This window comes from Giraffa tippelskirchi, chromosome 11, assembly GCF_054371585.1.
Source record: "Giraffa tippelskirchi isolate mGirTip1 chromosome 11, T2T-mGirTip1v1.2.pri, whole genome shotgun sequence".
In the NCBI taxonomy this organism is placed as follows: domain Eukaryota; kingdom Metazoa; phylum Chordata; class Mammalia; order Artiodactyla; family Giraffidae; genus Giraffa; species Giraffa tippelskirchi.
In genome coordinates, this window is record NC_137285.1 from 8,419,584 (window position 1) to 8,445,192 (window position 25,609).

Genomic DNA, 25,609 nt, shown 5'->3' on the forward strand with positions numbered 1-25,609 from the left:
TTCTGCAAGATAGAACTAGAAATGATTGATTGGCAATGGACAGGATGTCTTTTCCAAAAATTTATTTTACTGAAGTATAGTTGATTTATAATGTGTTAATTTCTACTGTATAGTGATTCAGTTATACATGCATATATATTCTTCATATTCTTTTCCATTAGGGCTTATCACAGGACATTGAATATGGTTCCCTTTGCTATACAGTAGATCTTATTGTTTATCCATTCTATATATAATAGTCTGGAATGCCTTTCTTAATTTAAATGTTTGATTTTGAGATAATCGTAGGTACACATGCAAATATACGAAATAATACAAAGAGATCATGTGCTTTTTACCCCAATGGTGTGTGCTTTGCTAAGCCACTTCAGTTGTGTCTGATTCTTTGCAACCTATGGACTCTAGCCTGCCAGGCTCCTGAGTCCATGGAATTCTCCAGGCAATACTACTGGAGTGGGTTACTATTTCCTCCTCCAGAGGATCTTCCTGACCCAGGGATCGAACCAGTGTCTCTTACATCGCCTGCATTGGCATGTAGGTTCTTTAACCACTAGCACAAACTGGGAAGCCCTCCCCCAGTGGTAACATCTTGCAAAACTGGAGTATAATCTCACACTCTGGATATTTATATCTTGATACAACATACAGAATATTTCCACCACCAGGAAGACCCCTGACATTGCCCTTTTTACAGCCACCCCCACTTCCCTCCTGCCCCCATTCCCTCCTAACCTCGGGCAACTGCTCATCTGTTCTCAATTTCTATAATCTTTGTGATTTTAAGAATGACAAATGGGACTTTCCTGGTATTCCCCTGATTAAGAATCTGACTGTCAATGTGGGGGACCCAGTTTTGATCCCTGGTCTGGGAAGATGCCATATGCTGAGGGGCAACTAAGCCCATGTCCCATCTACTGAGCCCATGGGCCCTAGAGCGCACGCTCTGCAACAAGAGAAGTCACTGCAATGAAAAACCTGGGCACCACAATGAAGAGTAACCCCCTCGCTGCAACTAGAGAAAACCCACTCACAGCAATGAAAGATCCAGTACAGCCAAAAAGTACATAAATATTTTTTTAAAAAAAGAATGACAAATGAATTCATGTATTACACAACCCTAGGGGGCTGGCTTTTTTTCACTCAGTATAACTCTCTGGAAATGCACTGAGACTGTTACACGTTTGTTCCTTATGACTTTTTGTTGTTATCTTTTCGTTTTTCTTTTGTCCCTTATTATGGTTAAGTAGTATTCCATAGATAAAGAGCGGAATTTGTTTAACCCTTTATCCATTGAAGAACATCTGGGCTGTTTCCTGTTTGAGAGCATTTGTTATGAATAAAGCTGCTATGAACACTATACACATTCATGTACACGTTTTTGTGTGAACACAAGTCCTCATTTCTTCTGGAAAAATGTCCAGGAGTTTAATTGCTGGGTCATATGATACAGGCAGACCTCAGAGACACTGTGGGTTCAGTCTCAGACCACCATAATGAGTCCATGCACCACAGACAGCCCTATTGGATTGAGCTGATGATAGAAGCTCTGATGTAATGACTGGTCCTGCCACTTCCTGGCTCTGACATCTTGGACAAGTCATGTTACCTCCCTGGGCTTCAGCTTCCTTATCTCTTCAATGGGGAGAAAAAACACTAACCTATGATTATGTTTGTGAGCGTACCTGCTACAGATCTTCGATACAAGTAAACGCTGTGATGGAGCGTGTACTTATTAAGCGCATACTGCTCACCAGGCCCAGAGTTAACCAACTTACCAGACACTAACTCTTTGACTCCTCATAAGTTGATGGGAAATAATATGGCTTTTTAAAAATCAGCATTTTACAGAGGTGGAAACAGGTTTGTTACGCAGTAAGAACTAACTGATACAAACGGAAAAGACCTCAGTAGAGGCATTCTACGTGGGCTCAGTAATTCCATCCTCAGAAATTTAACCTAAGGCAATAATCATGGTGACATGCAAAAACACAATCAACTCTCATTACTCAAGAGATATATTCTATAAAGTCACCACAAACACTAAATGAGTGAATATTGAATCATTGCTTCTGGGAGAAATATAAAGTTAGGTTCCTACAGGCTTCTGATCACATGTTCACCAGCCAATCAATATATGTGTGCTTATGTTGTGTGCTTCTGTTGGAAGACATCTTATCTAACGTGTACATTGTTGAAATATATATATGTGAGTGTGTGTGTGTGTGTGTGTGTGTGTGTGTGTGTGTGTGTGTGTAGTTGATTCAACTTCCCAGGTGGTGCAGTGGTAAAGAACCTGCCTGCCAATGCAGGAGACGTGCATTTGATCCCTGGGTTAGGAAGAATCCCTGGAGAAGGAAATGACAACCCACTTCTTGCCTGGGAAATTCCACGGACAAAGGCGCCCGGCGGGCTACAGTCCATGGGGTCTCAAAGAGTTGGACACGACTGAGCAACTGAGCACACACGCACACACGGAGTTGATTCACCAACGTTGAACCGACAGCCAATAACACCACAGCTCATGCCTGAATGAAACTAACACATGTGTTTTCTCCATAGGGCACCGTGCAGCCTTCTTGTCCTTGGGAACTCTAAACAGCGCTTTATCACTATACTTGGGTGCCATTATAAGTCGCAAAATCATGCCAAACACACAAATGCTAAAAACGTGGCACTCGATTTATAGGGAAAGGATACTTGTTTACAGTACGAACTGAAACGGGAAGACAGAGCTTTGCCTCCTTCAACCTCAGCTGCCAACCTGTGCACTGAGTAACTCAAATTTTTCTCCACTCTGTGTGCGCACGTGCCCACAGCTGGTAATAAAGGACAGCAAGTATGGTTTTGTAGGGGGGTCACAAATTTTAACAAGTAGCTGAATTTGAAAATATAGAGTCCACAAATAATGAGGATTAACTGTTTATGTGGAAGAATGCTTATCACACCACTGTCTGCTAGGGAAACAGCCCTCAAGGGAAACAGTGAGACGAGATGGATTAATATCAATACATTCCAGGGTAGGAACTGGACAGAAGGCTATAAATGAGGGACATGATCAGAAAGACAGATAGGGCTAGGCACTGGAGACAATACACAGCAGTCAGAAATGTCTGCACCTCACCCTGGAGGCAAAAATGACTTCCCAGAACCCAACCACTGCCCTCTTCTTTCATGCGGTCCGTGGTCTCTGCCTCCATGTGTCCAGGTAACACCTGGACATGAGTCAAGAAGTGTGGCTTCATCCTTTTCCCCCGTGAATCCTGACTATTTCCAGGCCGCCAGGAGCCACAGGAGGTTTTTAAGCAGGAAAAATAAAAGAATTTTATGGAAGAATATTTGTTGTTTAATGATACATAAAAATGTTCCAGATGCTGTTAGATGAAAAAGACAGGTCAGAAAACAGTATGTCCTGTTTTTACACACATTTTGTAATAGTATTTTTGCATCTATGCTCATCAGTGATACTGGCCAGTGATTTTCTTTACACACACTATAATAGAAATTATCTCTGAGTGACAGGATCCCAGTTATCAGTGAGTTTCCATTTTACACTTCCTGTTCTGTGTTTTCTACTTCTTTTGCAAAGTGCATCCAATGATATAAATTTTGAAAAAAAAAAATATCTTTTTAAAGGGAAAGGAGAAATGCTATAAATTCAAGGTGTTCTCTCCAGGCTCCAAGACCAGTGTCACCCTCTGACAACCTCAGCAGAACCCCAGCTGGAACAATTTCTCCAGACAATGCTCCTGCAAAGAGTTTCCAAAATTTAAACATGAATTTTGGCAAAAAAAAGCTCACTCATCTGCGTCAATCTCATAACTGAAATTGAGGTTTATTACAAACCTTGCAACTGCCCAGGCAGTCTGCAGCAGCAAGAGCTGCAGCTTCCAAACCTCAAGCTGGCCTTCCCTTGCAAATCAGCAAGGTGCCTCAGCCTCACATGAGAAGGGAACTATTGTTCATTAATAGCAACAAGAAAGACTTAGACCAGAGGTTCTCAACCAGGCAGGGGGTAGTTTTGTTCCACACTTCCTCCCCGGGGACATCTGGCATTGTCTAGAGACATTTTTGGTTGTCACAGCTAGGAGGATGCTACTGGCATCTAGTGTGTATAGATCAGAGATGCTGCTTGATATCCTGCAATGTACAGGACAGGCCGCATCCCAGCCCACAACAAAGAAGGTTTAGGTCCCAGGAGTCAGTAGTGGTGAGATTGAGGAACCCTGGGTCAAACATGTGCTGTGCTGTGCTTAGTCGCTCAGTTGTGTCCGACTCTTTGCAACCCCATGGACTGTAGCCCACCAGGCTCCTCCGTCCATGGGGATGCCCCAGGCAAGAACACTGGAATGGGTTGCCATGCCCTCCTCCAGGGGATCTTCCCAGCCTAGGGATCAAACCCAGATCTCTCGTATTGCAGGTGGATTGTTTACCATCTGAGTTACCAGGGAAGCCCACACAGAACCTTAGTAAGTCTAGCTGGGCCAGGGGCTTTACAGGTAAGATCCCATGTAATCCTCACAGCAATGCTACCTAGGAGATAGGCCCATTACTCGCCCATTTTACAGAAGAAGAAACTGAGGCTTCTGCTCGGCAGGAAACCTGAGATTATGACTCCATCTTGCAGAATCAGGAATCGTGTTGAAGGAAGAGGACTTCCCTGGGTGGTCCAGTGGCTGAGAGTCCACACTTCCAATGCAAGATATGCAGGTTCAATCCCTGGACAGCGGAACTAAGATCCCACACGCTGTGCTGCTAAGCTGCTGCTAAGTCGCTTCAGTCATGTCCGACTCTGTGCGACCCCATAGACAGCAGCCCACCAGGCTCCGCCGTCCCTGGGATTCTCCAGGCAAGAATACTGGAGTGGGTTGCCATTTCCTTCTCCAGTACATGAAAGGGAAAAGTGAAAGTGAAGTCGCTCAGACGTATCCGACTCTTAGCGACCCCATGGACTGTAGCCTACCAGGCTCCTCCGTCCGTGGGATTTTCCAGGCAAGAGTACTGGAGTGGGGTGCCATTGCCTTCTCCCCACACGCTGTGAGGTGCAGTCAAAAAAAAAGAATCATGTTGCAGGAATTCGTGGGGAGTCCAGTGGTTGGGACCAGGGACCATGGGTCATGGTTGGGACCTGGTTGTGTCCAGTGCTTTCACTGGTGAGAATGAGGCTCGATCCCTGGTCGGGGAACTAAGATTCCACTTGCCACACAGCGTGGTGCAGAAAAAAAAAAATTCTTTTTTTTGTCTGACTTGGCACCTGCACTCTTCTCTCCCCACACCCTGGACCCAAACTGCTGAGACACTGTTGTGTCAGGGCTGCATTTGGAACTCAATGGGTGCTGTGCTCTCGTACAGAATCAGAACTCCCTGAACACGCAGAGGAACGTCACATCAGCCTGCAGTCCTCGGGGCCGTGGGAGCCTCTGTCAAGTGGTTTGGATTTGTTCCCTTTTTCTTTACAGGTTTTGATGTTAGTCCCCATCAGCGGCTACCTTTCCCAACAGAAGAGCTGGATGAGGGATCATCTCTCTCCCCCAAGGAAATGTACCTCCTTTTCTGAGAGGCGAGAAAAATGGCTTTTCCCAAAGGGAGGCTGAGATGGGAGAACAAACACTCTGAGACACAGATGCTTTTGCCTCCAAAATTGCTAGTAGTAGGAAGGAACCATGTAATGTGGGAATCTAGGGAATTCTCCTTCTGGGTCGGCAGGATCCAGAAATTCTTCTGGCTGATGTATTCCCAGTGCCTAGAACAGTGCCTGGCAATAGTATTATGTTAGTTGCTCAGTCCTGTCCGACTCTTTGCAACCCCATGGACTGTAACCTGCCAGGCTTCTCTGCCCATGGAATTCTCCAGGCAATAATACTGGAGTGGGTAGCTATTCCCTTCTCCTGTAGATCTTCGCAACCCAGGGATGGTACCATTCACTGGGGGACCCTCAAATGTTCACCTCTGTGTCCTAGCCACCTATTCCATGTATTTCATGGCCAGCACTGGGGGAACGTAGGACCTTTCTAAAATATGTAACAATGAAAAAATACTTTCCTTGTAGAAGGTGGAATAAAATAGCAAAAAAAGGTACCCAGCAACTTCCTTTACAGAGCACAAGACTTTAGGTGCAGTTCTCTTCATGCATTGCCTAATTTTATCCTTCCCTAAACCCCATGAGATGAAAGTTGCTCAGTCGTGTCCAACTCTTGCGACCCCATGGACTCTGGCCTGCCAGGCTCCTCTGTCCATGAGATTTTCCAGGCAAGAATACTGGAGTGGATTGCCATTTCCTTCTCCAGCCATGGACTATACAGTCCATGGAATTCTCCAGGCCAGAATACTGGAGTGGGTAGCCTTTCCCTTCTCCAAGGGATCTTCCCAACCCAGGTCTCCTGCATTGCAGGTGGATTCTTTACCATTTGAGCCACCAGGAAAGCCCAAGAATATTGAAGTGTGTAGCCTATCCCTTCTCCAGTGGATCTTCCCGACCCAGGAATCAAATCAGGGTCTCCTGCATTGCAAGCTGATTCTTTACCAGCTGAGGTACCAGGGAAGCCCAGTGGTGTGAGAAGTAGCTGGAATATGGACGGTATATTCCATATTGTTAAAAATAAATAAATAAAACTGCTGAGTTAAAAGGGCTCCCCAGGTAGAACAGTGGTAAAAATCTGCCTGCCAATGCAGGAGATGCAAGAGATGCAGGTTCGATCCCTGGGTGGGGAGGATCCACTGGAGAAGGGAATGGCAACCCACTCCAGTAGTCTTGCCTGGGAAATCCCATGGATAGAAGAGCCCGGCAGGATGCAGTCCATGGAGTCGCAAAGAGCTGGACACAACTTAGCAACTGAGCACACATGCACATACATAGAGTTAAAAAGAACACTGGCTGAGGACTCAGATGGCCTGGGTTTAAATCCTGGCCAGGCCATCTAACCTCCTTGTGGCATGCCTTCCCCATCTGTAAAATGGGAATGTGATACTAGCAGCTGCTTCATAGGGCTGTTATGAAGACTAAGTGAATTAATGAATATAAACACTGAAAACAAAGTCCGGCACGTAGCTGGCACTCAGTGCACGCCAACTGTCGTCATTAACACTACTTCACGGATGAAGACACTGACGCTCAAAGATGAGACTGCACTGATTAATTTCACTTAGCTAGTTGATGGTGAGCAGAATCGTGGACCCCGGTCTGACAAACTCTCGTAACAGCTCCATCATTCCTGGAAGTTCCAGGACCATTTGCCCACCACCCAGGGTCCTGCCTCTGCAGCCAGATTTCCAGCCCCAGAGTCAAGTGAAGACTTGTTCTGCCAGTTCCTAGCTACACAAATGGATTGCAGGATGGTTCCTCAGAAATCCATGCCCAGCCCTCAAAACCCATAGGAAAGACCTGGTTACAGCGATTATAAAACTGCATTGCAATAATTTGCTTTTCTGATCATCTTCCCTCACAGAAATAGCTACTGTATATTACAGGTCTGTGTGCTGAGTGTCCATAGGCAGACATTGTCTTATTTAATCTGGACAATAAGCCGGGAAGGTGCATTGATTAGACCTAGTCTACAGATCAAGAACAGAGGCTCTGACTGTTGCAGGCATTTCTGTGCAGTCACACAGTCGGGATTCAAATAGGAATCTGCCTTGTTTTGTGATGTGGGCTCATTCGAGGCATTGTATTACTGTATTACCAACAGTAACAAAGTCAGTACTCGTTAGAAACAGACTCACAGACCCAGGAAACAGATTTGTGGTGGCAGCGGGGCAGGGTGGGGGATGAATAAAGAGTTTTGGATTAGGAGATGCAAACTATTATATATAGGATGAATGAACAACAGGGTCCTACTGTATAGCACAGGGAACTATATTCAGTTTCCTGTGATAAGCCATAATGGAAAAGAATATGAAAAAGAATATATATTATATATAGTTCAGTTCAGTTCAGTCTCTCAGTCGTGTCCGACTCTTTGCGACCCCATGAATCACAGCACGCCAGGCCTCCCTGTCTATCACCAGCTCCCTGAGTCCACCCAAACCCATGTCCATCGAGTCGGTGATGCCATCTAGCCATCTCATCCTCTGTTGTCCCCTTCTCCTCCTGCCCTCAATCTTTCCCAGCATCAGGGTCTTTTCCAATGAGTCAGCTCTTCGCATCAGGTGGCCAAAGTATTGGAGTTTCAGCTTCAACATCAGTCCTTCCAATGAACACTCAGGACTGATCTCCTTTAGGATGGACTGGTTGGATCTCCTCGCAGTCCAAGGGACTCTCAAGAGTCTTCTCCAACACTACAGTTCAAAAGCATCAATTCTTCGGCGCTCAGCTTTCTTTATAGTCCAACTCTCACATCCATACATGACGGATAACCAAATCGCTTTACTATACTGCAGAAATTAACACAACATTGTAAATCAACTATACTTCAATAAAATTAAAAATATATGTATATGAGTTTGTTGTATTTCCTGATGTGAGCTCATTTGAGGCCCTGAGGGACCTTTTACTACCAACAGTAATAAACTCAGTACTTGTTAATTCATGCCAGGTTCTAGGTCCAGAACTAATTGTTTCATAGGCATATCTTATGTAAACCTCAAACCATTGCAAACAGATACTACTATCATCTTTTCCTTTTAGAAGAGGCAACTGAAGCTCAGAGAAGGGCAGAAACCAGACCAGGGTCACACAGCTTGTTAGATAGGTTAGCTGGGATTTGAACCCAGTACAAACTGTTACAACTATGGACTTTTTACACCATTTGCTGCCTCTGTGAATAACTTCAAGCACAAAAACCATGACTTACACTCCTCTGAATTGTCTCAACAGTGTCTGAGATGCTAAATAAATATTTACCGAGCATATTAATGATTGAATGAATGGAGCCCTTGGTATTTCTCCAAGTGCTCAGGCAGGTTCCCCGGGTCTGTACATCAAGTGGGGAATCTTTGGAGCACATGAGTCAGAGAAATGGAAGCCGCCTTGCTCATGATAACCCTTATTCAAGTTGTATGGCCTCTGGTGAAATAGTCCTTCGCGAGCCAGATGTTTTTATCTTTGACGCTTTCAAAAACTTTTGAGAATCCAGAGAAAGCAAGGACCAATTAACTGACAACAGACTGAGCTTTCTCTGCTGAGCAACTCAGGTTATTAGAAGGTTTAGCTGGGCACAGAAGCAAGTTGTGAAAATCTTTCCCTGGAAGGGCTCAAGGCCACAAATCAAAAACCAATCTGCATATGGGAACAGCCTGGAAAGGGCTGTTGGTCACATACGTGTGTATATGCGTGTTTAGTCACTTCAGTCATGTCTGATTCTTTGTGACCCCATGGACTGTAGCCCGCCAGGCTCCTTTGTCCATGGGGATTCTCCAGGCAAGAATACTGGAGTGGGTTGCCACTTCCTCCTCCAGGAGATCTTCCTGACCCAGGGATCGAACCAGCATCTCTTGAGTCTCCTGCATTGCAGGTGGGTTCTTTACCACTAGCACCACCTGGCAAGCGTTGGTCACATACGGGGCTTTCCAATATACTCTGCATCGCCAGAGCTAATGGGAACTCCTATCAAGAGGCCACTTTCAATCATCAGGTCAATTACATGTCAAAGTCAGTGCTGACAATCTGGCAATATAAAAGGGAAAGAAAAAAAAATGGCACTCTCCATCATGCGTCTAAAGAATGCTCTGGTCTTTGGTTCAGCATATCATTTACCTACGGCTGTGAAACAAATCACCCGAAACAAGTTGGCTTAAAACAGAAATATCATTTATCATGTCTGGCGGACTGGAGATCTGGAAGAAGCTTCCGCTGCGTGGTTCTGGCTCAGGGCTTCTCATGAGTTTGAAGTCGGGTGAGAGCCAGGGCTGCAGTCAGTGGAAGGCTTGCCTCAGACGCCACTTCCATTTCCAAACTGGTCCATGTGTATGGTTGACAAACAGGAGGGGCTGTTGGCAGGAGGCCTCAGTTCCTCCTCAGGTCTGATTGAGTGCTCTCAGGACATGGCGGATGGCTTCCCCAGACTGAGGGATTCAAGAAACCAAGACAGAAGCTGCAATGCTTTTAATAACTCAGCCTTGAAAGTCACACGCTATCGGGACTTCCCTGGTGGTCCAGTGGCTAAGACTCCTCCCTCCCAATGCAGGGGGACTGGGTTTGATTCCTGGTCAGGGAACTAGATCTCACAAGCCAAAACTAAGATCCCACGTGCTGCAACTAAGACCCAGTGCAGCCAAATAGATTAAATAAAAATGTGAAAAAGAAAGTCACACTGTCCACTCAGGTCAGCATAATTCACCATGGAAGACAGCATAAACGCTGGGACTATTAGGAGGTGTGGATCGCTAGGGGGGCCCCGTAGGAGGTAGGTTGCCATTTCTGAGAACCAGGTCTAAGGAAAGATGGCAGGTGCTACAAATGATTTTAGGCACAGAGTTGTTCATCACGGCATTGTTTACAATAGTAAGCAATTGTAAACGATCTACGTGGCCTTCTACATTAAGACAAGCTGAGTTGGCTTCAGCACAGATACCCAGAGAGGAACTGGGAGGACATCATCTCACTTTGAGCAATGGCTATTTCTACTGGTGAGCGTGGGACTGAGTCACATCGGTAGAAAACTGAGGTTCAGAGTGCCCCGATGTGGGACTGAATGAAGTAGGAAGGAGGACAGCTCTTTATTTACAAATCCATCCTGCTGGGTTCTTTCTCCTCAACACCCCCAGAAAACTGAAGCTGAGCACTTCAGCTTCTGAGTACCTGTGTCGCTGAAACACCCTCTTAACCAGGCTATCTTTCCAGAGGCTTAGAAGCCTGCTATAGGGTTTGATCCCAAGAAGTGGACTGCCCAGCTCGATGTCAGGGGTCAGCTCTCATCCACTTCTCCAATCTTCTCTGTCACCTACACCGATTAAGACACCGAGGGTTCTCTCCGGTATCCAGTGCTGGAAGGGCCACGGGAGATGCCTTCTCCTGTTAATTACCAACAGACGTTTATCCCTTACTCCCTCCCCCTCCACCAGTCCAGTGGAAAATGACTAGCCATTTTCCTGACCTCCCCCCTCACCCCCGCCTCCAACACAGTAATTATCAGAGATTGCAAAGAAAATGAGACCATTTCTGGAAGAAATCTATGGCTCCATCTGTCCCTATTTCCCTACAGCTTCCAGATCTCAAAAAGCTTTTAGTGGACGCAAACACGGGTTTGTCCAGCCAGACTGCCGCAGTCTCCCTGCAGATAAAACTGAGTCCTATACCCCCAGAGCCTGGGAGAATTCCATCCCTAAGGGAGAAGAGAATGAGAAGCTAAAAGAGAACTGGATGCCAACTCTTCCTCTGCCTCAGTCAGCAAACCAGAGGCGAGAGAGAAAAATAAGACGCCTTCCTGCTATAACCTGAACAGAGATGAAGCAGTTTGGCACATGAGCACAGGTTTTGGCAGCAAACGGACCTCATTTTGATTTCCGTCTCTGCCAAAGACATGCTGAGTGGCCTTGGGCAGGTTGCTTTGTCTCTCTGTGCCTCCCTTGCCTCTCCTTAAAAAGGGCAGAGTAAGAGGGTCTACATGGGCTTCTCTTGGTGGTTCAGTGGTAAAGAATCTGCCTGCCAATGCAGGAGACATGGGTTTGATCCCTGGGTCGGGAAGATCCCCTGGAGGACGCATTGGCAACCCACTTCAGTATTCTTGCCTGGAGCATCCCATGGACAGAGGAGCCTGGCAGGCTACAGTTTGTGGGGTCTCAAAGATTCTGACACGACTGAGCACACACGCACACACGCTGAAGAGAGTCTACTTCTCATGGGTGCTGGGAGGTGTAACGAGATCGCATTTAAAGGCTTAGCACAAAACGTGAGCATAGTGAACGGTCCTCAGGATTAAAATGGGGCAGTCCCAGTGAAAGAAGGCCTTTCCTTGTGGCTCAGCTGGTAAAGAATCCGCCTGCAACGCAGGAGACCTAGGTTCGATCCCTGGGTGGGGAAGATCCCCTGGAGAAGGGAAAGACTACCCACTCCAGTATTCTGGCCTGGAGAATTCCATGGACTATATAGTCCATGGGGTCGCAAAGAGTCAGGCAAGACTGAGCGACTTTCACTTTCAGACCCACAGGACACCATACTTGGGAACGTGGTGCCGACAGCATACATGTGTTGTAAGTCTGGAAATACTAGCACTAAATAAATGGCATCTCCTGCTCTTTCTCTCTGGCTAAATGATTCCCACTTGGGAATCGTGGTGCTTCTTTATCACTTTATGGCTTGTTGAGCCCCGAACAAGGAAGAGTTTGGGATGCACCCTGGGGTCAGAGCTGGAGGGGCCGGATTCAAGACCAGGCCCTGCTGGCCTAGAGGGAGCCTCTGCAGAATTAGGAGAAGGTGACCAGAGTGACAGGGGTAGATTGCTGAATGCCCCTGACCTCAGTTTCTTCGTCTCTGAAGTGGGGATAAATAAGACACAGCCATCTGGCTGGGATGTTGAGGTCAGCTACTGGATCGCGTGTAGATGGTCAAGCAGGGTTCAAACCCCACTTACTGGACCTCACTGAATTAACTGCCCCTGTTCCTCCCCCTAGTCTTTAACACACCCCACCCCATTTCCCCATGACCTGTGACCAAGCTCGGGTTTTTCCCATCTCCAGGAAAAAATTCCCTTCCTCCACCCAGCATCGCCTACAGTAACAGCCTTAACTCTTTCACCAACAAACTTCTCGAGACTTGCAGCCATTTCTTTAATTCCAGTTGGCCAGGCCAGCTGTCACTGTCCTCATCTCTCTCTCTCCCTCCCCCACCCCGAATCGTCTCTTTCCAAAGTCACCAGAAACCTGGCTGCACCCAGGGCTGGCTGGGCCTAGGTGACTGGTGCCTAGTGATCCTGGCCCTTCAAACACTGCTCACCCCTGGCTTTGCTGCTGCTGCTGCTCTAGCTACGTCATCTCCCGAGCCCTCTACCCCAGCCCCTTCTTCATTATCTGCGTCCTCTCCCGGGATGGGGGCAGGGCATCTCTTGCCAAACCTCTGCCTGGCCCACACCTCACTGCCGGCCTCCGGGCACCAAAATCCAATGGCCTCCCAGACATCTCCACGTGGCCACGGCACCAGCACCCAGACACGAGCTCATCCTTGTCCCCCACCCTCCCACCTGCCTTCCTCCCAGGTCCCCACCTTAGGCAACAGCCCCACCGTCCACGCAGCTGCCTGAGCCAGAACCGAGGTGCTGTCCTTGTCTCTTGAACCAGTCACCTCACTATCAGTTCAGCCTCCTGCCGGCCTCCCGAGATCATCCTCTCATCTTCATCCTCACGACCTCACTCAAATCCAGCCCATTCGTCCATTCAGTGGTCTTTTATTGAGCGCCTGCTGTGTTTCCAGCAGCATAGGAGGCGCTGGCCACCGGCATCTCTCACTGGATTCTTGGTACCCCATCTTCACTGGTATCCTCCTCTGTCAACATTTTCCGCCCAGAACCTCGAGTGATCTGTCCAGCACAGTGCTATCCACAGAACTTCCTGTAGTGATGAAAATATTCTGTATCTGTACTGTCCAATATGGTGACCAATGTAGGCACTGGCATCTGAAACGTGGCTAGTGCAATGAGGAAATGAATTATTAAAAAAATACTCATTATTTGGCTGCTCCAGGTCTTAGCTGTGACAGGCAGGATCTTTAGTTGTGGCATTCGAACTCTTAGCTGCGGCATGTGGGATCTAATTCCGTGACCAGGGATGGAACCCGGGTCCCTTGAATTGGGAGCTCAGAGTCTTAGCCACTGGACCACCAGGGAAGTCCCAACGAAGTGAATTTTAACTTTAGTGAACCATGTGTGTATTAGTCATCTTGGGCTGACTAACACAGTCATAAAAAAATATCACACTGGGAGACTTAAACAAAAGAAGTTTATTGGACTTCCCTGATGGTTCAGTGGTTAAGACTCCACATTTTCAATGCAGGGGGCACGGGTTTGATCCCTGGCTGGGGAAGTTATGATGCTGCACGGTACAGCCAAAAAAAAAAAAAGAAAGAAAGAAATTTTTTGTCTTAGAGTTCCAAAAGCTGGGGAGTCCAAATTTAAGGTGCCAATTCAGTTCCTGGTTCGACCTGCTTTCCTGGTTTATAAATAATATCCTCACATGATAGAAAGCTCTGTGCCTCTTCCTGTTCTTATAATGGCACCAGCCCTACACAGTTAGGGGTTCACCCTTATTGTTTAGTCGCTAAGTCATGTCCAACTCTTTTGCAACCCCATGGACTGTAGCCTGCCAGGCTCATCTGTCCGTGGGGTTTCCCGGGCAAGAATACTCAAGCGGGTTGCCATTTCCTTCTGCAGGGGATCTTCCCGACCCAGTGATCGAATCCGCATCTCTGGCATCAGCAGACAGATTCTTTACCACTGAGCCACCAGGGAAGCTCCAGGGCCTCATACCCTTATGACCAGATTTACTCTTTATCACCCTCACAGGTCCCATACATGGGTACTTGGCTTCAACATGACTATGGGAGAGGGGCAGAACTATCCAGTCCATGACAATGGGGCTAGGGGCAACCATACCAAACAGTGGGGTTCAGGAGGGAAAGTCAATCATGTCCTTCCAGAGTCTGCAAACTCCTCAGCTCCTCAGCGCCCTCAGGATCAAGTCCAGACCCCGGACAATGGCCTACAAGGCCCTGCAGGGTCTGCACCTGGCTCATCACTCTAGCCCAGGGGTCCCCAACCTTGGGGATCTAATGCCTAATGACCTGAGGTGGAAGTGATGTACTAATTATAGAAATAAAGTGCACAATAAATGCAAAGTGCTCGAATCATCCCCAAATCATCCCCACCATCCCGGCCTGTGGAAACACTCCTGTCTTCCACGAAACCGGTCCCTGGTGCCAAAAAGGTCGGGGGCCACTGCTGTAGCCTCTACTTGCTATCTTGACTACTGAGAGTCTGCAGAAGCCAGAGCGCTGGCCCCCATCGCTGGGCCTCTACACCAGAACCCCCCTCCGCCCAGAACACGTTTCACCTCCAGCTCCTGACACAACTCCCACTTCTTCACCTCACTCTGATTCCCAAATCGGAGCTCCCCCCTAGACTTCTGTGAGGGGCCCTCCTTCACTGTGTGTGGAAGCTGTGAGCGACAGTGACAGGCTGGGCCAGTGACACAATGTCCACATCCGCGGTCCCTCCTCCCAAGGATTTTCCCAGGGGTAAGGCAGACAGGTGGTCTCAGGGACCTGAGGGTGCTGACCGGAAACAGGAGCAAGGACCCCTTGACCTTTCCTCTGAGAAGCCAGCCCTTGTGGGGTTCAAGCAGATGATCGGAGGAGAAAGTGTTTCAGTGGGATGAGCATGGGGCTTTGAAGCCAGGCCTCGGGGGTAAGGGGTTTCTGGGCCCCATTTCTGCAACTCTCATCCACCCACTCAGTCCTAAAGGAAATCAACCCTGAATATTCATTGGAAGAACTGATGCTGAAGCTCCAATACTTTGGCCACATAATGCCGAGAACTGACTCATTAGAAAAGACCCTGATGCTGGGAAAGATTGAAGGCAGGAGGAGAAGGGGACGACAGAGGATGAGATGGTTGGATAGCATCACCGATTCAATGGACACAAGTTTGAGCAAGCTGCAGGAGATGGTGAAGGACAGGGAAGCCTGGGGTGCTGCAGTCCATGTGGACAGGACTGAGCGACTGAACAACATCCATCCACGCACGACCCTCTTTTGGCAGGGGTGGGCATGCCGAATGGCATGTGGGATCTAGTTCCTCCACCAAGGATCAAACCCATGGCCCCTGCAGTAGAAGTGCAGAGACTTAACCATTAGACCAGCAGGGAAGTCCCATGATCTCATTTCCATATCAGTAAAATGGGTAACAGCACCTCCCAGGAGGGTTACTGTGAGAATTCAATAAGGAGAAGGAGGTTCGAATGGACCAGGCACTGTTATCATCCTACAGGTAGAGCCTTTCACAAAATGAAGTCTCGTCTTTGCGTTTTAAGGTGGAAGGCCTAGCTCCAAGCCATGGTGGCAGAGAAAAGGAAATCGAGGGTCAGCGAGGACCTGAAGTCACTGACAAATGGGTAGCGGTACTGAGAACGCAGGTGCCCAGATGCCCCCGAGGATTAACTGCCCAAACAGCCTGAAGGTCCGATAGAAGGAAGGGACACTCCCAAAGATGTTCACCTTTTCGAGTGGAGGGTTCTGCCTTCTATCTTTCGGACCTTGAAACTGGTGGGTCCTCGCTGGGGAAACCAAGACGGCTCCCGGTGTACCCTGGGGCGGCTCCCTGGAGACGGTGCACCTGGACGCCAGGAGTCCGGGAAGCGCATGGAGAGTGCTCTCTCCTCCAGACTGTACACGACTGACCCAGTGAGTCTGGGTGCGGGGTAGTCCCGGGGAAGAGGCCAAGTGGGCGACTGCTTGGGGCTGGGCGGTGCTGCCGCACCCCATGGGCGGGGCCGCAGGAGGTAACGCCCCGCCCCGCCCCCTGAGGCCGCAGAAGACCGTCCTACGCTCATTTGACCCCAATGGGAGGCTTCTTGACTCAGGGGTGTCGATAAGGATGACAGGGTTCCCCCTTCCCATACTTTGGGAGCTACTAACAATACCCCAACCCTAGATGCTGCTGACGTGTCCACCACCCCCACCTCTCATCCCAGGGTGGGGGAGGCGACCGAACGCCCCAACCTACATATCTCAGGGTTCCTCCGTTGTCCACTGTCTCCTCCTTTATTCAACAAACAGATCTAAAAAAAAAAAAAAACAGATCTGGGGCTGCGGTCAAGACCCTTCTTCCCACCACTGTGTGATTGGAGCAAGTAATTAACTTCACCTCGCTGAGCCTCAGTTTCCTCATCCGTAAAATGGGGATGACAATAATACCGCTTTCATAGCTCTTCCAGGATTTATTGAGAAAACAAGTAAGGCCCTCTTATTCCTGTTGATACTCTCCACCACTCCATCCCCTTTCCCTCCCCTCAGCCCAGGGGACCCCCTTGTCTGTCCACCTAGAGGCCCAGCCCTGCTGGTATTTGGGGTTGTGCAGGGAGAATGGCTAAAGCCAGAGCTGAAACCAGCAAGATATAGGCTCTCTGACCTTGGACAAGACACTGGCCCTCCCTGGGTCTCAGTTTCTCCATCTATGGAAGACAAGAGCTGTACTATAAAAAGTGAGAGACAGCAGTGCCCAGTGCATCTATGCAGTGCCAACTGTGTGCTCCACACTTCACCTGCATCGCAGCAACCCTAGGGGGCTGCCAGCATCAACAGCCGCATTGTACAGGAAGAGAGGCTCAGAGAGGTGGGGTGACGTGTCCGCGGTCACACAGCCAGGAGCAGGGGTTCTCGGCTTAAAGCCCCACACTTTCCTGTCTGAGGAGCTTGGGCCCCTGGGAAAGCAGGGCTAACTCTGGAGGGGCTTCGTCTTGCCCTCCTTGCCCATGCCCGCTGGGAGGTGCACCCTGGAGAAGCCGCCGCCACCCTGCCTCCACCAGGCTCAGCACAAAGCAGGGGCAGAGCTGGTGCTCCGACTCCAGCTCATCGGAAATGAAATGGAAAACACAGGAGAGTTGGCCTGGGAAGGGGGTGCTCAGGAGCCAGCGCTGGCTCTCTGGGGCTGCAGCACAAAGAGCGGAAACAAGACTCCATTCCTTTGAGCGTGTGAGGACCTACTGTGTGCCTGGCACTGAGCAGAGCCAGGGGGTGGGTGGGAGAGTTAGGAGCCGTCCCCGCTCCCAGAGAGCTCGCTCTCCATCACACAAGCCCTGCAGAGCATCACTTACTTAGGAAGCTCACTGTGTCCCTCCACTCTCACCACCACGGAGCTACGGGTGCTGTTATCACCCCCAAGGAATGTATCTGGAAAATGAAGCCCAGAGAAGGAAAGTGATTTGTCTAAGGTCACACAGCTAGTCTGTGTTGGAGCTTGACATTGGGCCTGAATTGTCTCTCTACAGGGCATCTACTATTAATATGTGTGGTCATGGTAGACCATCTCTGACTCTCCCCCCAGAAGGAAACAAGCTCAGAGAGGTTAGGTAACTGGTCAAGGTCACACAGCCAGGAAGTGGCAGAGGAATGAATCAAACTCAGGCCTGATTCTCCCAAACTTCTCCTGGCCCAAGTGGGGAAAAGAGAAGTTTCACCATTCACTCATTTAATTGTTTATTCATTTAACAAATGTTTATTGAGCACCTACTTTGTCAGGTACAGGGACAGGGTGAACCACAATAAACTTGAGCGGGGTTCGTGGTCTTTTTTAGTATTTATTTTTATTTATTTTGGCTGCCCCAGGTCTTAGCTGTGGCAGGGAGGATCTTCAGTGGTGGAATGTGGGATCTAGTTCCCTGAGTGAGTACTCAGTCACTCAGTTGTGTCCAACTCTGCAACCCCATGGACTGTAGCCCGCCAGGTTCCTCTGTCCATGGGATTATCCTGGCAAGAATACCGGAGTGGATTGCCATTTCCTCCTCCAATTCCCTAACCAGGGATCAAACCGGGGCCCCTGCATTGGGAGCATGGAGTCTTAGCCACTGGGCGGCCAGGGAAGTTCCAGGATACTGGTCTTGAGCGTGCCCATGGGGTGCTGGGACAGAACAGCCATTTCTTCTAGAATTGGGGCGGGAGGAGGTGCTGCTGGGGATGGTTTCCTGGAGTTGATTCTGGAATTGTCTACCTTCTGGCTGGACCATCTGGCCACAAAGTCATTTACCTTCTGAGTCTCATCTGAAAAATGGTGATAACAAAGTCCACCTTGTTCAGTATGGCTCAAGAAATGTCACTGTTATTACTAACATTATGGTCTCAACCGAGCCCCCACGGAAGGGGAGAGAAAGAGGGCAGAGGAAAGGGGTGTGATGTCACCAATGCCTAGGCCTTGGGGAGAGGCAGAGAGTGCTGACATCCTGAGAACATGGGGACACAGCACAAACCTGTGAAACAAATCCTCAAAGGCCTCAGACCAGGGGTGGCTTCAAGGAGTCTAGGGCCAGGTCTGTGACCTTGGCTGGATCCCTGGGGCCTCCAGCAGGAATGAGATCAGGGCTGGGGCCTGTGATCAGAGGGTTGGAAGGGACCCTGCAAGGTGTTCAGGAAGCAGCCAAGGGTGGGGGTTTGAGAGGGTGGAGCAATCTGGGCTTGGAGCACTAGGGTTGGCATAACTTGGGTTCAGATCCCACTGGGCACCCCTAGGCCTCAGTTTCCTCCTCTAGAAAATGTGTTCCTGACACCTGCACAGCAAGATGGAATCAGATCATGCTAACAAATTGTTTTATTTAACAGACACGTGTACAGTGTGTGCTGTGGGTCAGGTGCTGCTCCCTGCACTTTCTGCCCAGGTATTTTTTAAGTATTTCTATTTTACTTATCTGGCTGCACCAGGTCTTAGTTGTGGCACGCAGGATCTGCATTGCTACCTGCAGGATCTCCTGGTTTTGGCATGGAAACTCTTAGTTGTGGCATGTAGGATCTGGTTCCCCAACCAGGGATCGAACCCGGATCCACTGCATTGGGAGTGCAGAGCCTTAGCCACTGGACCACCAGGGAAGTCCCTGCCTGTGTATTTTTAATGAGAGGTATGTACTCTTACACCACGAGGGCAGCTCTTGTCAGTCGGCTACATCATGTGACTGTGTTACAACAACCAGGTTTTACTTTCGAATCAGGAAAAGCAGTAACAGCCAGGAAAATGAATTCCATTTCAGGAGCAGATCGGGATCCGGGAAGCTGGCTGTGGGCTGACCAGGATGAGAATTCGGGACAACCTGGCCCCTGCCAGGGCTGCTCTCCAGGAAGAGAATTGGGAACCCTTCTCTATGGGAAATCTGCCTGTTCTGGAAAGTCAACTTGCATGCGTGCGTGCATGCGTGTGTCTGCACGTGGATGTGAGTCTGTGCGTGCATGTGTGTCTGGGTGGCGGTAGAGGGGGGGACGTCCTGGCCCTCACCCGTCCGCAGCCTCGCTGCCAGCCGCCAGCCCTAGCCGTCTGTTGTGGCAGATGTTTGGCTGTGCCATGGCAACGCCAGAACAGGATGTACCTCTGGATTGCAGCAGAGACAAGCCCACGCTCACAAGCCGCCCACACCGTTCCCCTCCCCAAAGGCCTGTTGAGAAGAAGAACCGCTTGGGTCCAGGTTGGGAACAAATGGGGTTTGTGTTGGGAGGGAGGCAGAGATGGCATCCTCCATGGGGTCAGCGGTGGGGAGGAGAGGGAGGAGGAGGAAGACACACGTGTGCACAGCCCAGCCAAAGCCCTCCTCTGGGAGCTCGCGGCGGCCGGCTTCCCTCGGCCCTTCAGAGGATGCTAAGGAAACAGCGTGGGAAGAGGAGCTGCCGTCAACAGGGCTGGTCTGCGGGCGGCTGATCTCTGTCTTTCCCACGATTACAGGGGCTCCTCACGGAGGGAGGGCTTTGTGCCAGGATATGTGCTCAGTACTTCGTCTAGCAAATAATATCTACATTCACGGGTCTCGGCTGTGTGCCGATGATATGGCACGCATCGTTGTGGCAGCGCTATGAGGTCATCCCTGTTCTTCAAACGAGGAAAAGGGGGCATGGAGAGGTGAAAGCCGGCACTCTGGGTCACAGAGTGGGTGAATTAGGGGGCAAGACCTCGGGCTGTCTTGCTCCAAAGCCCTTGATTAAGTGTGGTGACGCTGCCAGGACCGGCCACATCCTCTGCGGGGCCCAGTGGGATATGAAAAGGCCTAGCCCTCATTAAAGAATTACAGCCCGCGATGGCAGAGCATCAGACCAGTCGCGGGGCCCTTGTAAGTGCAGGGTTCTAGGCAGCTGCCCAGGAAGCCAGGCCCCAAGGGCTCGGAGGGTGGGCACAAGTGGCTTGGAGAAGCATACAGACCAGGATAGTGAGCCCCAGCCTGGCCCCTCCGAGCTGCAGTGATCTGAGTGTGATCTCTGCTCCGGGGGGCCCATGTTACCCCATCAGAGGAGAGAAAGGACCACCCACCCTGCGCAAATGCTGTGCTGAATTCCCTAGAACCAGAAGTCTGGGAGACTGGAGAACAAATCTTAGCTCAATGCCAAAGTTCCTCCGTCCTTGGGGATTCTCCAGACAAGAATACTAGAGTGGGTTGTCATGCCCTCCTCCAGGGGATCTTCCCAACCCAGGGATCAAACCCAGGTCTTCCACACTGTAGGCAGATTCTTTACCGTCTGAGCCACCAAGGAAGCCCATGAATACTGGAGAGGGTAGCCTATTCCTTCTCCAGGGGATCTTCCCGACCCAGGAATTGAACCGGTGTCTCCTGCATTACAGCTGGAGTCTTGACCAGGCTGAGCTACCAGGGAAGCCCATTGTTTTATGAAATCTTTACATTTTGCTTTTGAAGTATGAAAGTAACAACAATTCTATTTGGAGGGATTCTGGAATTGATAAAGAGAGGGGAAAACATCAAGCTGGACTCCTGCCCACCTAGCCCCACTGCCACTGGCAGGTTGTATATTTCCTTCCTGCCTTTCACAGGCGGGCTTTCCGTCAGGACCCGCGGGGGGTGAAACAGAGGCTCCTCTCTGCCTCGGGCAGGAGCACAGCAATGGGGGAGAATGACTGAATGGATGGATGTTACAAAGGAGTCTGGTCTGGATGACCTTTCAGATTCTTCTGGACTGGAACTAAACTCTGGATTCGTTGATTCTTGCATGGCAAACACCTAGTGTAGACAGGGAGGGGCGAGGGGGTGGAGGGGGCGGGGGGGGTGGACGGGGCGGGGGGGGGGTGGAGGGGCCCAGTCCAGTGAGCCAAGCCCAGTGTGCAGCGGCCTCGAGGTGGTCAATTCCGGTCCTGATCCTGCAAGAATGTGGTTTAGGCAGTTGTGGGTGCCCCCAAGCTATCCCAGCTGTGGTATGTGTGTGTGAGTGTGTGTGTGTGTGTTGGTTTAGGCAGTTGTGGGTGCCCCCAAGCTTTCCCAGCTGTGGTGACTGACACTTGGCAGTCATTTTCACAGCATATCTCATTCATTTATGCTCATTTGAAACTGACTGAGCGCTTACCTTATAGTCCAACTCTCACATCCATACATGACTACTGGAAAAACCATAGCTTTGACTAGACAGAACTTTGTTGACAATGTCTCTGCTTTTTAATATGCTGTCTAGGTTGGTCATAACTTTCCTTCCAAGGAGTAAGCATCTTTTAATTTCCTGGCTGCAGTCACCATCTGCAGTGATTTTGGAGACCCAAAAAATAAAGTCAGCCACTGTTTCCCCATCTATTTGCCATGAAGTGATGGGACCAGATGCCATGATCTTAGTTTGCTGAATGTTGAGCTTTAAGCCAACTTTTTCACTCTCCTCTTTCACTTTCATCAAGAGGCTCTTTAGTTCTTCTTCACTTTCTGCCATAAGGGTGGTGTCATGTGCATATCTGAGGTTATTGATATTTCTCGTGGCAATCTTGATTCCAGCTTGTGTTTCTTCCAGCTCAGCGTTTCTCATGATGTACTCTGCATACAAGTTAAATAAGCAGGGTGACAATATACAGCCTTGACGTACTCCTTTTGCTATTTGGAACCAGTCTGTTGTTCCATGTCCAGTTCTGTTGCTTCCTGACCTGCATACAGGTTTCTCAAGAGGCAGGTCATGTGGTCTGGTATTCCCATCTCTTTCAGAATTTTCCAGTTTATTGTGATCCAGACAGTCAAAGGCTTTGGCATAGTCAATAAAGCAGAAATAGATGTTTTTCTGGAACTCTCTTGCTTTTTCGATGATCCAGGGGATGCGCCAAAGAATTGATGCTTTTGAACTGTGGTGTTGGAGAAGACTCTTGAGAGTCCCTTGGACTGCAAGGAGATCCATCCAGTCCATCCTAAAGGAGATCAGTCCTGGGTGTTCATTGGAAGGACTGATGTTGAAGCTAAAACTCCAATACTTTGGCCACCTCATGTGAAGAGCTGACTCACTGGAAAAGACCCTGATGCTGGGAAAGATTGAGGGCAGGAGGAGAAGGGGACAACAGAGGATGAGATGGTTGGATGGCATCACCAACTCAATGGACATGAGTTTGGGTAAATTCCGGGTGTCGGTGATGGACAGGGAGGCCTGGCGTGCTGCAGTTCATGGGGTTGCAAAGAGTCGGACATGACTGAGCGACTGAACTGACCTGAGCGCTTACTATGCACTGGGCTTCCCTGGTGGCTCAATGGTAAAGAATCTGCCTACAAAGCAGGAGATGCAGGTTCGATCCCTGGGTCAGGAAGATCCCCTGAGGAGTGCATGGCGACCCGCTCTAGTATTCTTGCCTGGAGCATCCCCATGGACAGAGGAGCCTGGCAGGCTATGGTTGCAAAGAGTCTGCCCATGGGGTTGCAAGGAGTCAGACACAACTGAAGCAACTGGGCACGCATGTATCAAGTACAAAGCCCACGAAGGGTTGGTTGTCTCTTTTGGAGAGAAGATGGTAAGGTAGAAAGTGTATGAATTTGGAGTCAGGCACTCTGAGCTTCTGTCCCTTCCTGGCTGTGTGGCCCCAATCCAGGTGACCTAACCTCTCTGGAGCTTCCACCTCTTCATTTGTAGAACAGTCCCCTCTACCGTGAGGATCACCCTAGTAACACACACGAAACACCTGCACCCAGATGCTGGTTGCAGCTGGCCTCCTTCTCCCCTCCCGCCGGCACCAACAGTAGCAGCCACTGACTCAGCAGGTTGTGTGCCAGCAGAGAAGAGGTTTGCATACATCATCGGCTAATTCTCAAATTATTGGCCCCACGAGGTCGGTAGCACTGTCCTTCACCTGTTGTGAGATCCAATTTCAAAACCAGAAGGAGTTCTGCACCCCCAGCTGCCTGTGGGAGAATCTATCTCTTAGCATCCAATTCCCAAGCATCCTTTTCTGTGCTAGGGCTTCTGCTCACCCTTCACTTGCAGAAACAGTTAATAACAACAAAGAGGAATGTGGGGCTGACACCAGACACTTTGCCAGAATACTTCAGGGTGCGTGAGCAGCTTCCCTTTAAAGGTCAAATACAGTGAATTCGATCTGGGGGCGGGAAACACACCTTGTGCTGCCCGCCGAGGTAGCCTTTGAAGTGGGTCAGATTTCCCTGGGGCCGGAGGCTTCATTTCTGACTCAATGTTTTCCTGCTGGTACCTACAGGGGGATCAAATGCTGCTTCAGCTTGCTGCTTTATACTTCTGTGGTGGGGGGACCCATCTGGGAGGGTTTCGGGTGGAGAAGGAGTAGTACCTCCTGGCTTCACCCCCTTTTAGAGGTCACTTTGGCCAAATGACTTACACCCTGCAGGTCTGATTCTTCAACTGAAAACTAAGGGTAACATCAAAGGGCCTTTGGAGGGTTCCACGGGGTTCATTAAAGTGCTGGGTATGCGGAAGTCTCAGGAATATAGTTCTACTCCCTCCTGTGAGCGCGTAGGGGTGGGTGGATGGCCTGTCCTGGGCAGGGCTGACCTGGTGCACCGCTGCTGGACACCTTTGGAAGGGGCTTCCCTACCATGCAGTGAATCCTTCTGAAACGCCATGAACTCAACGCTCTGCCTCCTGGAACTTCTTCTGAGGTCTAACCAGGATGGGCTTCCACGAGCATGCAGCTGTTTCCCTGCATGCCCACGGCCCCTGGAGGCAAGACCTGGGGCCCCACGTGACCTCAGGCTTGCTACTCTGAGGACAAGATCAGGTTTAAAGCAGTCAGTCACAGGAAGGTTCTCTGGGGACCTGAGTGAAGAGAGTATCTGGTGATCTGGGAACACCCACATTCTGGAAGGGTGATGTGGAAGGGTGGGTGTTGTCTGCAGAAAACATGTGTGGAATGTGATTGTAACTGGCGGAAGGAAAACCTACTCAACTGCACCGCATTCCTATTTCAATGGTTTTCTAGACGTGGCCATCACAATTCCCAGGGAAATTACGGGAATCGCAAGGAGTGCTGGACCCCCTCCTCTGGCTCGGATTCACCTTGGGAGCCTGAAGAGAATGTTAGGGGTCTCCAGCCTTGTCTAGGAAGAGTGTCCTGAACCATGAACCTCAGTGGTTCAGTTCTAAAAACCTCACATACAGAGAGGGGTACATTACAGCTTGATGGGGCCAGTCAGCAGTCACCCCACTCACCTTCTGCTTCAATTTTCTACTGAATAAGCAATTCCTAACCATAATTTGGGCTTCCCAGGTGGCTCAGTGGTAATGAATCTGCCTGCGAATGCAGGAGAGGTGAGTATAATCCCTAGGTCAGGAAGATCCCCTGGAGGAGAAAATGGCAACACACTCCAGTATTCTTGCCTGGAGTACCCCATGGACACGAGTCTTGCGGGCTATAGTCCATGGGGTCGCAAAGAGTCAGACAACTGAGCGACTGAGCACAGCAACCATAATCTGGCTTCAAGTGCAGATTTTCCTAGAAGGACTCAATGTGCTCATCGGCAAATGAGAGTAATCTGGTTGGCTTGATGCTTATAGTAATTTTTTTTTTATTTTACGATATCCTTTTTTTTTTTTGCTGATGGCACATAGGACTTTAGTTACCCGACCAGGGATCCAACCAGTGTCCCCTGCATTGAAAGGTGGATTCTTAACCACTGGATTGCCAGTGAAGTTCCCCTTGACGGTTATAACTCTTATTAAGTGAAAAACTTGCATCCTGGTTTATCTACCCATCTCCGTGAGTACAGGTGAGGGGCGGAGTAAGTCTAG

At 49.5% G+C, this 25,609-nt stretch overlaps 1 non-coding gene across 1 annotated transcript; it reads right to left on the reverse strand.

Moving 5' to 3' along the window:
* Nucleotides 1-19,422: 19,422 nt before the first annotated feature.
* Nucleotides 19,423-19,495, reverse strand: TRNAG-CCC (transfer RNA glycine (anticodon CCC)). Its single transcript has one exon. It is a non-coding gene; the product is annotated as a tRNA-Gly (tRNA).
* Between the last annotated feature and the right edge of the window lie 6,114 nt (nucleotides 19,496-25,609).